This window comes from Brachyhypopomus gauderio, chromosome 1, assembly GCF_052324685.1.
Source record: "Brachyhypopomus gauderio isolate BG-103 chromosome 1, BGAUD_0.2, whole genome shotgun sequence".
Taxonomy (NCBI): domain Eukaryota; kingdom Metazoa; phylum Chordata; class Actinopteri; order Gymnotiformes; family Hypopomidae; genus Brachyhypopomus; species Brachyhypopomus gauderio.
The window spans coordinates 7,775,902-7,790,041 of record NC_135211.1 but is presented as its reverse complement, the minus strand read 5'-3'; the positions used below and the strand labels follow the sequence as shown (position 1 = coordinate 7,790,041).

Sequence of the window (14,140 nt, the reverse complement as noted above, 5' to 3'; positions counted from 1 at the left end):
TATTAAGCAACAAAAATATGAACAGCAAGTTAAAACCCCTGCAGATGGCATTTAAAGGGACTTGGAAAGGATGACTTGATGATGGATGAGTTGCTGCTTCTTCTTTCTTTTCACTACTCGTTTTCTTCTTTTCACATAGACAAGTGATTTGGCAGGGGCACAACTGACCGTGAGTGTTTGTAAAACTCCACTTGGTAGCGGTGGGATTGGAACCCACGCCTCCGAAGAGAATGGAGCTTAAATCCAGCGCCTTAGACCACTCGGCCACGCTACCTCTATGAAGAAGTCTTTGCCGACTTTTTCACGAAAGAAGGTGAATTTATGTTGAATTGGAAGAGGCAAGAATCATCATTTCCAGTCTCATAAAAGCAGCTTCCTCTTCAACCTCGCCTCAGTACACAGTCACATACAACACTTTGCAAAAGGCATCCTGGCAGGATATGTCACTACTTGATCTTCTTTCTTCTCCTGCCATTCTGAATAAGTAGATGAACGCTTACGTTTTATCGTCCGGCCTTTTAACACCCTGCACATTACAAATGTTCCAATTTCAGCATGGGTTTATTGGTGTGCTATGAATTCTCACAGCTTAGACTCAGAGTACATGACAATCTGGTAGTGTACATAGCATATTTGTATCAAGTCGTTTTCTTGGAGGGACACAGCACCGTTCCCATTTTGACATACCAGCTTGAACTCCTTGGATAATTAAAAGGCCCATCTTGAGTGGATTGCTGCTGCTTATGTGTCATTAATGACTTGCATATCATTTAGCTATATGAAATATTAAGCAACAAAAATATGAACAGCAAGTTAAAACCCCTGCAGATGGCATTTAAAGGGACTTGGAAAGGATGACTTGATGATGGATGAGTTGCTGCTTCTTCTTTCTTTTCACTACTCGTTTTCTTCTTTTCACATAGACAAGTGATTTGGCAGGGGCACAACTGACCGTGAGTGTTTGTAAAACTCCACTTGGTAGCGGTGGGATTGGAACCCACGCCTCCGAAGAGAACGGAGCTTAAATCCAGCGCCTTAGACCACTCGGCCACGCTACCTCTATGAAGAAGTCTTTGCCGACTTTTTCACGAAAGAAGGTGAATTTATGTTGAATTGGAAGAGGCAAGAATCATCATTTCCAGTCTGATAAAAGCAGCTTCCTCTTCAACCTCGCCTCAGCACACAGTCATATACAACACTTTGCAAAAGGCATCCTGGCAGGATATGTCACTACTTGATCTTCTTTCTTCTCCTGCCATTCTGAATAAGTAGATGAACGCTTACGTTTTATCGTCCGGCCTTTTAACACCCTGCACATTACAAATGTTCCAATTTCAGCATGGGTTTATTGGTGTGCTATGAATTCTCACAGCTTAGACTCAGAGTACATGACAATCTGGTAGTGTACATAGCATATTTGTATCAAGTCGTTTTCTTGGAGGGACACAGCACCGTTCCCATTTTGACATACCAGCTTGAACTCCTTGGATAATTAAAAGGGCCATCTTGAGTGGATTGCTGCTGCTTATGTGTCATTAATGACTTGCATATCATTTAGCTATATGAAATATTAAGCAACAAAAATATGAACAGCAAGTTAAAACCCCTGCAGATGGCATTTAAAGGGACTTGGAAAGGATGACTTGATGATGGATGAGTTGCTGCTTCTTCTTTCTTTTCACTACTCGTTTTCTTCTTTTCACATAGACAAGTGATTTGGCAGGGGCACAACTGACCGTGAGTGTTTGTAAAACTCCACTTGGTAGCGGTGGGATTTGAACCCACGCCTCCGAAGAGAATGGAGCTTAAATCCAGCGCCTTAGACCACTCGGCCACGCTACCTCTATAAAGAAGTCTTTGCCGACTTTTTCACGAAAGAAGGTGAATTTATGTTGAATTGGAAGAGGCAAGAATCATCATTTCCAGTCTGATAAAAGCAGCTTCCTCTTCAACCTCGCCTCAGCACACAGTCACATACAACACTTTGCAAAAGGCATCCTGGCAGGATATGTCACTACTTGATCTTCTTTCTTCTCCTGCCATTCTGAATAAGTAGATGAACGCTTACGTTTTATCGTCCGGCCTTTTAACACCCTGCACATTACAAATGTTCCAATTTCAGCATGGGTTTATTGGTGTGCTATGAATTCTCACAGCTGAGACTCAGAGTACATGACAATCTGGTAGTGTACATAGCATACTTGTATCAAGTCGTTTTCTTGGAGGGACACAGCACCGTTCCCATTTTGACATACCTGCTTGAACTCCTTGGATAATTAAAAGGCCCATCTTGAGTGGATTGCTGCTGCTTATGTGTCATAAATGACTTGCATATCATTTAGCTATATGAAATATTAAGCAACAAAAATATGAACAGCAAGTTAAAACCCCTGCAGATGGCATTTAAAGGGACTTGGAAAGGATGACTTGATGATGGATGAGTTGCTGCTTCTTCTTTCTTTTCGCTACTCGTTTTCTTCTTTTCACATAGACAAGTGATTTGGCAGGGGCACAACTGACCGTGAGTGTTTGTAAAACTCCACTTTGTAGCGGTGGGATTTGAACCCACGCCTCCGAAGAGAATGGAGCTTAAATCCAGCGCCTTAGACCACTCGGCCACGCTACCTCTATGAAGAAGTCTTTGCCGACTTTTTCAAGAAAGAAGGTGAATTTATGTTGAATTGGAAGAGGCAAGAATCATCATTTCCAGTCTGATAAAAGCAGCTTCCTCTTCAACCTCGCCTCAGCACACAGTCACATACAACACTTTGCAAAAGGCATCCTGGCAGGATATGTCACTACTTGATCTTCTTTCTTCTCCTGCCATTCTGAATAAGTAGATGAACGCTTACGTTTTATCGTCCGGCCTTTTAACACCCTGCACATTACAAATGTTCCAATTTCAGCATGGGTTTATTGGTGTGCTATGAATTCTCACAGCTTAGACTCAGAGTACATGACAATCTGGTAGTGTACATAGCATATTTGTATCAAGTCGTTTTCTTGGAGGGACACAGCACCGTTCCCATTTTGACATACCAGCTTGAACTCCTTGGATAATTAAAAGGCCCATCTTGAGTGGATTGCTGCTGCTTATGTGTCATTAATGACTTGCATATCATTTAGCTATATGAAATATTAAGCAACAAAAATATGAACAGCAAGTTAAAACCCCTGCAGATGGCATTTAAAGGGACTTGGAAAGGATGACGATGATGGATGAGTTGCTGCTTCTTCTTTCTTTTCGCTACTCGTTTTCTTCTTTTCACATAGACAAGTGATTTGGCAGGGGCACAACTGACCGTGGGTGTTTGTAAAACTCCACTTGGTAGCAGTGGGATTTGAACCCACGCCTCCGAAGAGAATGGAGCTTAAATCCAGCGCCTTAGACCACTCGGCCATGCTACCTCTATGAAGAAGACTTTGCCGACTTTTTCACGAAAGAAGGTGAATTTATGTTGAATTGGAAGAGGCAAGAATCATCATTTCCAGTCTCATAAAAGCAGCTTCCTCTTCAACCTCGCCTCAGTACACAGTCACATACAACACTTTGCAAAAGGCATCCTGGCAGGATATGTCACTACTTGATCTTCTTTCTTCTCCTGCCATTCTGAATAAGTAGATGAACGCTTACGTTTTATCGTCCGGCCTTTTAACACCCTGCACATTACAAATGTTCCAATTTCAGCATGGGTTTATTGGTGTGCTATGAATTCTCACAGCTTAGACTCAGAGTACATGACAATCTGGTAGTGTACATAGCATATTTGTATCAAGTCGTTTTCTTGGAGGGACACAGCACCGTTCCCATTTTGACATACCAGCTTGAACTCCTTGGATAATTAAAAGGCCCATCTTGAGTGGATTGCTGCTGCTTATGTGTCATTAATGACTTGCATATCATTTAGCTATATGAAATATTAAGCAACAAAAATATGAACAGCAAGTTAAAACCCCTGCAGATGGCATTTAAAGGGACTTGGAAAGGATGACTTGATGATGGATGAGTTGCTGCTTCTTCTTTCTTTTCACTACTCGTTTTCTTCTTTTCACATAGACAAGTGATTTGGCAGGGGCACAACTGACCGTGAGTGTTTGTAAAACTCCACTTGGTAGCGGTGGGATTGGAACCCACGCCTCCGAAGAGAATGGAGCTTAAATCCAGCGCCTTAGACCACTCGGCCACGCTACCTCTATGAAGAAGTCTTTGCCGACTTTTTCACGAAAGAAGGTGAATTTATGTTGAATTGGAAGAGGCAAGAATCATCATTTCCAGTCTGATAAAAGCAGTTTCCTCTTCAACCTCGCCTCAGCACACAGTCACATACAACACTTTGCAAAAGGCATCCTGGCAGGATATGTCACTACGTGATCTTCTTTCTTCTCCTGCCATTCTGAATAAGTAGATGAACGCTTACGTTTTATCGTCCGGCCTTTTAACACCCTGCACGTTACAAATGTTCCAATTTGAGCATGGGTTTATTGGTGTGCTATGAATTCTCACAGCTTAGACTCAGAGTACATGACAATCTGGTAGTGTACATAGCATACTTGTATCAAGTCGTTTTCTTGGAGGGACACAGCACCGTTCCCATTTTGACATACATGCTTGAACTCCTTGGATAAATAAAAGGCCCATCTTGAGTGGATTGCTGCTGCTTATGTGTCATAAATGACTTGCATATCATTTAGCTATATGAAATATTAAGCAACAAAAATATGAACAGCAAGTTAAAACCCCTGCAGATGGCATTTAAAGGGACTTGGAAAGGATGACTTGATGATGGATGAGTTGCTGCTTCTTCTTTCTTTTCACTACTCGTTTTCTTCTTTTCACATAGACAAGTGATTTGGCAGGGGCACAACTGACCGTGAGTGTTTGTAAAACTCCACTTGGTAGCGGTGGGATTTGAACCCACGCCTCCGAAGAGAATGGAGCTTAAATCCAGCGCCTTAGACCACTCGGCCACGCTACCTCTATAAAGAAGTCTTTGCCGACTTTTTCACGAAAGAAGGTGAATTTATGTTGAATTGGAAGAGGCAAGAATCATCATTTCCAGTCTGATAAAAGCAGCTTCCTCTTCAACCTCGCCTCAGCACACAGTCACATACAACACTTTGCAAAAGGCATCCTGGCAGGATATGTCACTACTTGATCTTCTTTCTTCTCCTGCCATTCTGAATAAGTAGATGAACGCTTACGTTTTATCGTCCGGCCTTTTAACACCCTGCACATTACAAATGTTCCAATTTCAGCATGGGTTTATTGGTGTGCTATGAATTCTCACAGCTTAGACTCAGAGTACATGACAATCTGGTAGTGTACATAGCATATTTGTATCAAGTCGTTTTCTTGGAGGGACACAGCACCGTTCCCATTTTGACATACCAGCTTGAACTCCTTGGATAATTAAAAGGGCCACCTTGAGTGGATTGCTGCTGCTTATGTGTCATTAATGACTTGCATATCATTTAGCTATATGAAATATTAAGCAACAAAAATATGAACAGCAAGTTAAAACCCCTGCAGATGGCATTTAAAGGGACTTGGAAAGGATGACTTGATGATGGATGAGTTGCTGCTTCTTCTTTCTTTTCGCTACTCGTTTTCTTCTTTTCACATAGACAAGTGATTTGGCAGGGGCACAACTGACCGTGAGTGTTTGTAAAACTCCACTTGGTAGCGGTGGGATTTGAACCCACGCCTCGAACGAGAATGGAGCTTAAATGCAGCGCCTTAGACCACACAGCCACGCTACCTCTATGAAGAAGTCTTTGCCGACTTTTTCACGAAAGAAGGTGAATTTATGTTGAATTGGAAGAGGCAAGAATCATCATTTCCAGTCTGATAAAAGCAGCTTCCTCTTCAACCTCGCCTCAGCACACAGTCACATACAACACATTGCAAAAGGCATCCTGGCAGGATATGTCACTACTTGATCTTCTTTCTTCTCCTGCCATTCTGAATAAGTAGATGAACGCTTACGTTTTATCGTCCGGCCTTTTAACACCCTGCACATTACAAATGTTCCAATTTCAGCATGGGTTTATTGGTGTGCTATGAATTCTCACAGCTTAGACTCAGAGTACATGACAATCTGGTAGTGTACATAGCATATTTGTATCAAGTCGTTTTCTTGGAGGGACACAGCACCGTTCCCATTTTGACATACCAGCTTGAACTCCTTGGATAATTAAAAGGGCCATCTTGAGTGGATTGCTGCTGCTTATGTGTCATTAATGACTTGCATATCATTTAGCTATATGAAATATTAAGCAACAAAAATATGAACAGCAAGTTAAAACCCCTGCAGATGGCATTTAAAGGGACTTGGAAAGGATGACTTGATGATGGATGAGTTGCTGCTTCTTCTTTCTTTTCGCTACTCGTTTTCTTCTTTTCACATAGACAAGTGATTTGGCAGGGGCACAACTGACCGTGAGTGTTTGTAAAACTCCACTTGGTAGCGGTGGGATTTGAACCCACGCCTCCGAAGAGAATGGAGCTTAAATCCAGCGCCTTAGACCACTCGGCCACGCTACCTCTATGAAGAAGTCTTTGCCGACTTTTTCACGAAAGAAGGTGAATTTATGTTGAATTGGAAGAGGCAAGAATCATCATTTCCAGTCTGATAAAAGCAGTTTCCTCTTCAACCTCGCCTCAGCACACAGTCACATACAACACTTTGCAAAAGGCATCCTGGCAGGATATGTCACTACGTGATCTTCTTTCTTCTCCTGCCATTCTGAATAAGTAGATGAACGCTTACGTTTTATCGTCCGGCCTTTTAACACCCTGCACGTTACAAATGTTCCAATTTGAGCATGGGTTTATTGGTGTGCTATGAATTCTCACAGCTTAGACTCAGAGTACATGACAATCTGGTAGTGTACATAGCATACTTGTATCAAGTCGTTTTCTTGGAGGGACACAGCACCGTTCCCATTTTGACATACATGCTTGAACTCCTTGGATAAATAAAAGGCCCATCTTGAGTGGATTGCTGCTGCTTATGTGTCATAAATGACTTGCATATCATTTAGCTATATGAAATATTAAGCAACAAAAATATGAACAGCAAGTTAAAACCCCTGCAGATGGCATTTAAAGGGACTTGGAAAGGATGACTTGATGATGGATGAGTTGCTGCTTCTTCTTTCTTTTCACTACTCGTTTTCTTCTTTTCACATAGACAAGTGATTTGGCAGGGGCACAACTGACCGTGAGTGTTTGTAAAACTCCACTTGGTAGCGGTGGGATTTGAACCCACGCCTCCGAAGAGAATGGAGCTTAAATCCAGCGCCTTAGACCACTCGGCCACGCTACCTCTATAAAGAAGTCTTTGCCGACTTTTTCACGAAAGAAGGTGAATTTATGTTGAATTGGAAGAGGCAAGAATCATCATTTCCAGTCTGATAAAAGCAGCTTCCTCTTCAACCTCGCCTCAGCACACAGTCACATACAACACTTTGCAAAAGGCATCCTGGCAGGATATGTCACTACTTGATCTTCTTTCTTCTCCTGCCATTCTGAATAAGTAGATGAACGCTTACGTTTTATCGTCCGGCCTTTTAACACCCTGCACATTACAAATGTTCCAATTTCAGCATGGGTTTATTGGTGTGCTATGAATTCTCACAGCTTAGACTCAGAGTACATGACAATCTGGTAGTGTACATAGCATACTTGTATCAAGTTGTTTTCTTGGAGGGACACAGCACTGTTCCCATTTTGACATACCTGCTTGAACTCCTTGGATAATTAAAAGGCCCATCTTGAGTGGATTGCTGCTGCTTATGTGTCATAAATGACTTGCATATCATTTAGCTATATGAAATATTAAGCAACAAAAATATGAACAGCAAGTTAAAACCCCTGCAGATGGCATTTAAAGGGACTTGGAAAGGATGACTTGATGATGGATGAGTTGCTGCTTCTTCTTTCTTTTCGCTACTCGTTTTCTTCTTTTCACATAGACAAGTGATTTGGCAGGGGCACAACTGACCGTGAGTGTTTGTAAAACTCCACTTGGTAGCGGTGGGATTTGAACCCACGCCTCCGACGAGAATGGAGCTTAAATCCAGCGCCTTAGACCACTCGGCCACGCTACCTCTATGAAGAAGTCTTTGCCGACTTTTTCACGAAAGAAGGTGAATTTATGTTGAATTGGAAGAGGCAAGAATCATCATTTCCAGTCTGATAAAAGCAGCTTCCTCTTCAACCTCGCCTCAGCACACAGTCACATACAACACTTTGCAAAAGGCATCCTGGCAGGATATGTCACTACTTGATCTTCTTTCTTCTCCTGCCATTCTGAATAAGTAGATGAACGCTTACGTTTTATCGTCCGGCCTTTTAACACCCTGCACGTTACAAATGTTCCAATTTCAGCATGGGTTTATTGGTGTGCTATGAATTCTCACAGCTTAGACTCAGAGTACATGACAATCTGGTAGTGTACATAGCATACTTGTATCAAGTCGTTTTCTTGGAGGGACACAGCACCGTTCCCATTTTGACATACCTGCTTGAACTCCTTGGATAATTAAAAGGCCCATCTTGAGTGGATTGCTGCTGCTTATGTGTCATAAATGACTTGCATATCATTTAGCTATATGAAATATTAAGCAACAAAAATATGAACAGCAAGTTAAAACCCCTGCAGATGGCATTTAAAGGGACTTGGAAAGGATGACTTGATGATGGATGAGTTGCTGCTTCTTCTTTCTTTTCGCTACTCGTTTTCTTCTTTTCACATAGACAAGTGATTTGGCAGGGGCACAACTGACCGTGAGTGTTTGTAAAACTCCACTTGGTAGCGGTGGGATTTGAACCCACGCCTCCGAAGAGAATGGAGCTTAAATCCAGCGCCTTAGACCACTCGGCCACGCTACCTCTATGAAGAAGTCTTTGCCGACTTTTTCACGAAAGAAGGTAAATTTATGTTGAATTGGAAGAGGCAAGAATCATCATTTCCAGTCTGATAAAAGCAGCTTCGTCTTCAACGTCGCCTTATGCACACAGTCACATACAACACTTTGCAAAAGGCATCCTGGCAGGATATGTCACTACTTGATCTTCTTTCTTCTCCTGCCATTCTGAATAAGTAGATGAACGCTTACGTTTTATCGTCCGGCCTTTTAACACCCTGCACATTACAAATGTTCCAATTTCAGCATGGGTTTATTGGTGTGCTATGAATTCTCACAGCTTAGACTCAGAGTACATGACAATCTGGTAGTGTACATAGCATATTTGTATCAAGTCGTTTTCTTGGAGGGACACAGCACCGTTCTCATTTTGACATACCAGCTTGAACTCCTTGGATAATTAAAAGGCCCATCTTGAGTGGATTGCTGCTGCTTATGTGTCATTAATGACTTGCATATCATTTAGCTATATGAAATATTAAGCAACAAAAATATGAACAGCAAGTTAAAACCCCTGCAGATGGCATTTAAAGGGACTTGGAAAGGATGACGATGATGGATGAGTTGCTGCTTCTTCTTTCTTTTCGCTACTCGTTTTCTTCTTTTCACATAGACAAGTGATTTGGCAGGGGCACAACTGACCGTGGGTGTTTGTAAAACTCCACTTGGTAGCAGTGGGATTTGAACCCACGCCTCCGAAGAGAATGGAGCTTAAATCCAGCGCCTTAGACCACTCGGCCATGCTACCTCTATGAAGAAGACTTTGCCGACTTTTTCACGAAAGAAGGTGAATTTATGTTGAATTGGAAGAGGCAAGAATCATCATTTCCAGTCTCATAAAAGCAGCTTCCTCTTCAACCTCGCCTCAGTACACAGTCACATACAACACTTTGCAAAAGGCATCCTGGCAGGATATGTCACTACTTGATCTTCTTTCTTCTCCTGCCATTCTGAATAAGTAGATGAACGCTTACGTTTTATCGTCCGGCCTTTTAACACCCTGCACATTACAAATGTTCCAATTTCAGCATGGGTTTATTGGTGTGCTATGAATTCTCACAGCTTAGACTCAGAGTACATGACAATCTGGTAGTGTACATAGCATATTTGTATCAAGTCGTTTTCTTGGAGGGACACAGCACCGTTCCCATTTTGACATACCAGCTTGAACTCCTTGGATAATTAAAAGGCCCATCTTGAGTGGATTGCTGCTGCTTATGTGTCATTAATGACTTGCATATCATTTAGCTATATGAAATATTAAGCAACAAAAATATGAACAGCAAGTTAAAACCCCTGCAGATGGCATTTAAAGGGACTTGGAAAGGATGACTTGATGATGGATGAGTTGCTGCTTCTTCTTTCTTTTCACTACTCGTTTTCTTCTTTTCACATAGACAAGTGATTTGGCAGGGGCACAACTGACCGTGAGTGTTTGTAAAACTCCACTTGGTAGCGGTGGGATTGGAACCCACGCCTCCGAAGAGAATGGAGCTTAAATCCAGCGCCTTAGACCACTCGGCCACGCTACCTCTATGAAGAAGTCTTTGCCGACTTTTTCACGAAAGAAGGTGAATTTATGTTGAATTGGAAGAGGCAAGAATCATCATTTCCAGTCTCATAAAAGCAGCTTCCTCTTCAACCTCGCCTCAGTACACAGTCACATACAACACTTTGCAAAAGGCATCCTGGCAGGATATGTCACTACTTGATCTTCTTTCTTCTCCTGCCATTCTGAATAAGTAGATGAACGCTTACGTTTTATCGTCCGGCCTTTTAACACCCTGCACATTACAAATGTTCCAATTTCAGCATGGGTTTATTGGTGTGCTATGAATTCTCACAGCTTAGACTCAGAGTACATGACAATCTGGTAGTGTACATAGCATATTTGTATCAAGTCGTTTTCTTGGAGGGACACAGCACCGTTCCCATTTTGACATACCAGCTTGAACTCCTTGGATAATTAAAAGGCCCATCTTGAGTGGATTGCTGCTGCTTATGTGTCATTAATGACTTGCATATCATTTAGCTATATGAAATATTAAGCAACAAAAATATGAACAGCAAGTTAAAACCCCTGCAGATGGCATTTAAAGGGACTTGGAAAGGATGACTTGATGATGGATGAGTTGCTGCTTCTTCTTTCTTTTCACTACTCGTTTTCTTCTTTTCACATAGACAAGTGATTTGGCAGGGGCACAACTGACCGTGAGTGTTTGTAAAACTCCACTTGGTAGCAGTGGGATTGGAACCCACGCCTCCGAAGAGAATGGAGCTTAAATCCAGCGCCTTAGACCACTCGGCCACGCTACCTCTATGAAGAAGTCTTTGCCGACTTTTTCACGAAAGAAGGTGAATTTATGTTGAATTGGAAGAGGCAAGAATCATCATTTCCAGTCTGATAAAAGCAGCTTCCTCTTCAACCTCGCCTCAGCACACAGTCACATACAACACTTTGCAAAAGGCATCCTGGCAGGATATGTCACTACTTGATCTTCTTTCTTCTCCTGCCATTCTGAATAAGTAGATGAACGCTTACGTTTTATCGTCCGGCCTTTTAACACCCTGCACATTACAAATGTTCCAATTTCAGCATGGGTTTATTGGTGTGCTATGAATTCTCACAGCTTAGACTCAGAGTACATGACAATCTGGTAGTGTACATAGCATATTTGTATCAAGTCGTTTTCTTGGAGGGACACAGCACCGTTCCCATTTTGACATACCAGCTTGAACTCCTTGGATAATTAAAAGGGCCATCTTGAGTGGATTGCTGCTGCTTATGTGTCATTAATGACTTGCATATCATTTAGCTATATGAAATATTAAGCAACAAAAATATGAACAGCAAGTTAAAACCCCTGCAGATGGCATTTAAAGGGACTTGGAAAGGATGACTTGATGATGGATGAGTTGCTGCTTCTTCTTTCTTTTCACTACTCGTTTTCTTCTTTTCACATAGACAAGTGATTTGGCAGGGGCACAACTGACCGTGAGTGTTTGTAAAACTCCACTTGGTAGCGGTGGGATTTGAACCCACGCCTCCGAAGAGAATGGAGCTTAAATCCAGCGCCTTAGACCACTCGGCCACGCTACCTCTATAAAGAAGTCTTTGCCGACTTTTTCACGAAAGAAGGTGAATTTATGTTGAATTGGAAGAGGCAAGAATCATCATTTCCAGTCTGATAAAAGCAGCTTCCTCTTCAACCTCGCCTCAGCACACAGTCACATACAACACTTTGCAAAAGGCATCCTGGCAGGATATGTCACTACTTGATCTTCTTTCTTCTCCTGCCATTCTGAATAAGTAGATGAACGCTTACGTTTTATCGTCCGGCCTTTTAACACCCTGCACATTACAAATGTTCCAATTTCAGCATGGGTTTATTGGTGTGCTATGAATTCTCACAGCTGAGACTCAGAGTACATGACAATCTGGTAGTGTACATAGCATACTTGTATCAAGTCGTTTTCTTGGAGGGACACAGCACCGTTCCCATTTTGACATACCTGCTTGAACTCCTTGGATAATTAAAAGGCCCATCTTGAGTGGATTGCTGCTGCTTATGTGTCATAAATGACTTGCATATCATTTAGCTATATGAAATATTAAGCAACAAAAATATGAACAGCAAGTTAAAACCCCTGCAGATGGCATTTAAAGGGACTTGGAAAGGATGACTTGATGATGGATGAGTTGCTGCTTCTTCTTTCTTTTCGCTACTCGTTTTCTTCTTTTCACATAGACAAGTGATTTGGCAGGGGCACAACTGACCGTGAGTGTTTGTAAAACTCCACTTTGTAGCGGTGGGATTTGAACCCACGCCTCCGAAGAGAATGGAGCTTAAATCCAGCGCCTTAGACCACTCGGCCACGCTACCTCTATGAAGAAGTCTTTGCCGACTTTTTCAAGAAAGAAGGTGAATTTATGTTGAATTGGAAGAGGCAAGAATCATCATTTCCAGTCTGATAAAAGCAGCTTCCTCTTCAACCTCGCCTCAGCACACAGTCACATACAACACTTTGCAAAAGGCATCCTGGCAGGATATGTCACTACTTGATCTTCTTTCTTCTCCTGCCATTCTGAATAAGTAGATGAACGCTTACGTTTTATCGTCCGGCCTTTTAACACCCTGCACATTACAAATGTTCCAATTTCAGCATGGGTTTATTGGTGTGCTATGAATTCTCACAGCTTAGACTCAGAGTACATGACAATCTGGTAGTGTACATAGCATATTTGTATCAAGTCGTTTTCTTGGAGGGACACAGCACCGTTCTCATTTTGACATACCAGCTTGAACTCCTTGGATAATTAAAAGGCCCATCTTGAGTGGATTGCTGCTGCTTATGTGTCATTAATGACTTGCATATCATTTAGCTATATGAAATATTAAGCAACAAAAATATGAACAGCAAGTTAAAACCCCTGCAGATGGCATTTAAAGGGACTTGGAAAGGATGACGATGATGGATGAGTTGCTGCTTCTTCTTTCTTTTCGCTACTCGTTTTCTTCTTTTCACATAGACAAGTGATTTGGCAGGGGCACAACTGACCGTGGGTGTTTGTAAAACTCCACTTGGTAGCAGTGGGATTTGAACCCACGCCTCCGAAGAGAATGGAGCTTAAATCCAGCGCCTTAGACCACTCGGCCATGCTACCTCTATGAAGAAGACTTTGCCGACTTTTTCACGAAAGAAGGTGAATTTATGTTGAATTGGAAGAGGCAAGAATCATCATTTCCAGTCTCATAAAAGCAGCTTCCTCTTCAACCTCGCCTCAGTACACAGTCACATACAACACTTTGCAAAAGGCATCCTGGCAGGATATGTCACTACTTGATCTTCTTTCTTCTCCTGCCATTCTGAATAAGTAGATGAACGCTTACGTTTTATCGTCCGGCCTTTTAACACCCTGCACATTACAAATGTTCCAATTTCAGCATGGGTTTATTGGTGTGCTATGAATTCTCACAGCTTAGACTCAGAGTACATGACAATCTGGTAGTGTACATAGCATATTTGTATCAAGTCGTTTTCTTGGAGGGACACAGCACCGTTCCCATTTTGACATACCAGCTTGAACTCCTTGGATAATTAAAAGGCCCATCTTGAGTGGATTGCTGCTGCTTATGTGTCATTAATGACTTGCATATCATTTAGCTATATGAAATATTAAGCAACAAAAATATGAACAGCAAGTTAA

At 41.9% G+C, this 14,140-nt stretch overlaps 17 non-coding genes across 17 annotated transcripts; all 17 read right to left on the bottom strand.

Moving 5' to 3' along the window:
- Nucleotides 1–192: 192 nt before the first annotated feature.
- Nucleotides 193–274, bottom strand: trnal-uaa (transfer RNA leucine (anticodon UAA)). Its single transcript has one exon. It is a non-coding gene; the product is annotated as a tRNA-Leu (tRNA).
- A 702-nt stretch (nucleotides 275–976) lies between these two features.
- Nucleotides 977–1,058, bottom strand: trnal-uaa (transfer RNA leucine (anticodon UAA)). The gene is given in 2 exon segments: nucleotides 977–1,011; nucleotides 1,021–1,058. It is a non-coding gene; the product is annotated as a tRNA-Leu (tRNA).
- Nucleotides 1,059–1,760: 702 nt separating this feature from the next.
- trnal-uaa (transfer RNA leucine (anticodon UAA)) lies at nucleotides 1,761–1,842 on the bottom strand. Its single transcript has one exon. It is a non-coding gene; the product is annotated as a tRNA-Leu (tRNA).
- A 702-nt stretch (nucleotides 1,843–2,544) lies between these two features.
- On the bottom strand, nucleotides 2,545–2,626 carry trnal-uaa (transfer RNA leucine (anticodon UAA)). Its single transcript has one exon. It is a non-coding gene; the product is annotated as a tRNA-Leu (tRNA).
- A 700-nt stretch (nucleotides 2,627–3,326) lies between these two features.
- Nucleotides 3,327–3,408, bottom strand: trnal-uaa (transfer RNA leucine (anticodon UAA)). The gene has a single exon. It is a non-coding gene; the product is annotated as a tRNA-Leu (tRNA).
- Nucleotides 3,409–4,110: 702 nt separating this feature from the next.
- On the bottom strand, nucleotides 4,111–4,192 carry trnal-uaa (transfer RNA leucine (anticodon UAA)). The gene has a single exon. It is a non-coding gene; the product is annotated as a tRNA-Leu (tRNA).
- Nucleotides 4,193–4,894: 702 nt separating this feature from the next.
- trnal-uaa (transfer RNA leucine (anticodon UAA)) lies at nucleotides 4,895–4,976 on the bottom strand. Its single transcript has one exon. It is a non-coding gene; the product is annotated as a tRNA-Leu (tRNA).
- A 1,486-nt stretch (nucleotides 4,977–6,462) lies between these two features.
- Nucleotides 6,463–6,544, bottom strand: trnal-uaa (transfer RNA leucine (anticodon UAA)). Its single transcript has one exon. It is a non-coding gene; the product is annotated as a tRNA-Leu (tRNA).
- A 702-nt stretch (nucleotides 6,545–7,246) lies between these two features.
- trnal-uaa (transfer RNA leucine (anticodon UAA)) lies at nucleotides 7,247–7,328 on the bottom strand. Its single transcript has one exon. It is a non-coding gene; the product is annotated as a tRNA-Leu (tRNA).
- Nucleotides 7,329–8,030: 702 nt separating this feature from the next.
- trnal-uaa (transfer RNA leucine (anticodon UAA)) lies at nucleotides 8,031–8,112 on the bottom strand. Its single transcript has one exon. It is a non-coding gene; the product is annotated as a tRNA-Leu (tRNA).
- Nucleotides 8,113–8,814: 702 nt separating this feature from the next.
- On the bottom strand, nucleotides 8,815–8,896 carry trnal-uaa (transfer RNA leucine (anticodon UAA)). The gene has a single exon. It is a non-coding gene; the product is annotated as a tRNA-Leu (tRNA).
- Nucleotides 8,897–9,597: 701 nt separating this feature from the next.
- On the bottom strand, nucleotides 9,598–9,679 carry trnal-uaa (transfer RNA leucine (anticodon UAA)). The gene has a single exon. It is a non-coding gene; the product is annotated as a tRNA-Leu (tRNA).
- A 702-nt stretch (nucleotides 9,680–10,381) lies between these two features.
- trnal-uaa (transfer RNA leucine (anticodon UAA)) lies at nucleotides 10,382–10,463 on the bottom strand. The gene has a single exon. It is a non-coding gene; the product is annotated as a tRNA-Leu (tRNA).
- A 702-nt stretch (nucleotides 10,464–11,165) lies between these two features.
- Nucleotides 11,166–11,247, bottom strand: trnal-uaa (transfer RNA leucine (anticodon UAA)). The gene has a single exon. It is a non-coding gene; the product is annotated as a tRNA-Leu (tRNA).
- Nucleotides 11,248–11,949: 702 nt separating this feature from the next.
- Nucleotides 11,950–12,031, bottom strand: trnal-uaa (transfer RNA leucine (anticodon UAA)). Its single transcript has one exon. It is a non-coding gene; the product is annotated as a tRNA-Leu (tRNA).
- Nucleotides 12,032–12,733: 702 nt separating this feature from the next.
- On the bottom strand, nucleotides 12,734–12,815 carry trnal-uaa (transfer RNA leucine (anticodon UAA)). Its single transcript has one exon. It is a non-coding gene; the product is annotated as a tRNA-Leu (tRNA).
- Nucleotides 12,816–13,515: 700 nt separating this feature from the next.
- Nucleotides 13,516–13,597, bottom strand: trnal-uaa (transfer RNA leucine (anticodon UAA)). Its single transcript has one exon. It is a non-coding gene; the product is annotated as a tRNA-Leu (tRNA).
- Between the last annotated feature and the right edge of the window lie 543 nt (nucleotides 13,598–14,140).